Here is a 1,484-nt window from a genome sequence, read left to right as displayed (position 1 = left end):
TTCTGGGGGCTGAGGTGGCTGTGCTGGCAGGGGCCAGCGTGCTCTGATGTCACCGCAGAGGACAAGCTTCCTTTTACATGTGCATTTGGGGGAGACACAACGAGAACTGTTGATCCATGCGGAGAGCGTCTAGAATAGTAGTTGCCGCCCCTGGTTCCTCCACAGCCCCATCAACCTGCTCCTTTGTGGAGGGTGACCCAGCAGTGCTCCTTCAAAGGGACGCCGTCGTGCCCCAGTGTGAGCCAGTGTGCCCGCACCTCCGTCAGAAGAAAGCCCCGAGGGCCCATGGGTGCCAGGCACCAAGACAGCTTCCCAGTAATGTGCTCTTTTCCTCTCTCCTGCTCCCCCAGTGATCCAGGTTGGCAGCCTGACCTTGGAGAGGGCTCTGCCCTCTGTACAGACCCTGAGCCCATCGGCAGCCACCGCAGCATTCTCCCCAGGGGCCTTCTAGAAGGTGCCTACCAGTGCCAGTGCAACCTGTATTAGCTCCAGGTGTGTGGGGCCGGATAGACGGTACAGTGGGTAGGGCACTTCTGGCATGTGGCCAACCTGAGTTCAGTCCCTGGCACCACATAGGATTCCCTGAGCACTGCCGGGTGTAGCCTAGAAACAAACTGCAGGTGTTATCACATTGTTGCAGTATGGGTGTTCTGGACCCCTGAGGTTCCAGGGTGGAAGGCAGGGTCTGGAGCTCCCTCCTGGCTCTGCCACACTGGCTTGGGCAGTGCAGCAGGTGCCAGGACCCCGTGAGCACATTCTGCACCTTGAATGCCACCAAGGGTCATCTTTGGGTAGGTCCCCCCAGAACCCCAGGTAAAGCTTCACTGGCAAGAAATATACTGGGGAGAAGGAGATGGGGATAGGGATCAGAGCGGGTCTGTCGCCCCTACCTTGGATGCTCATCTTAGCCAAGGTCCAGCTCTTCCCCCTCCCCTCCCCACTGCCTATGCCCCTAATGATGTTCGCTGTCTCCAGCGAGGCTGTGGGGAACATAATGTGCCAGCAGGGCTGGTATAGACACTGGCCAGGTCACAAATTTTAGCCTGACCTTTGTCCATCCAGACTTTGTGGGTAAAAACTCCTCTGCTGGGGGGACCAGCACTGAGCATCATTCACCAGCTCCCTGGCAGAACAGCTATGGACACGGCCCAGTCCCTTTTTGCAGGAAGCTGACCTGCCTGTGAGACACATGATGCTGGCCTCTTGGATGTCAGGACATAAGTCTGTTCACTGGTGTCCCCCCTCTGCATTGCTGCTCCTGCCTTGGGCTCAGAGCAACCCCTCACCGCCACTTGCATTTCTTAGAGATCACTTGACAGTTCCTTCTGGGGCTGTAGGGGGGTTGGGGAGGCTCACCTGGCAGTGCCAAGGAACAATCCTAGGCTTCCTGTGTGCAAACAGTGCACTCTTGCTGTTGATCTATCTCTGGCTTTTTTTTTTTTTTTTTTTTAATTTTGGGCCACACCTGGCAATGCTCAGTGGTT

The sequence above is a fragment of the Sorex araneus genome, chromosome 3, assembly GCF_027595985.1.
Source record: "Sorex araneus isolate mSorAra2 chromosome 3, mSorAra2.pri, whole genome shotgun sequence".
Lineage (NCBI taxonomy): Eukaryota > Metazoa > Chordata > Mammalia > Eulipotyphla > Soricidae > Sorex > Sorex araneus.
This window is presented reverse-complemented; position numbering follows the sequence as displayed.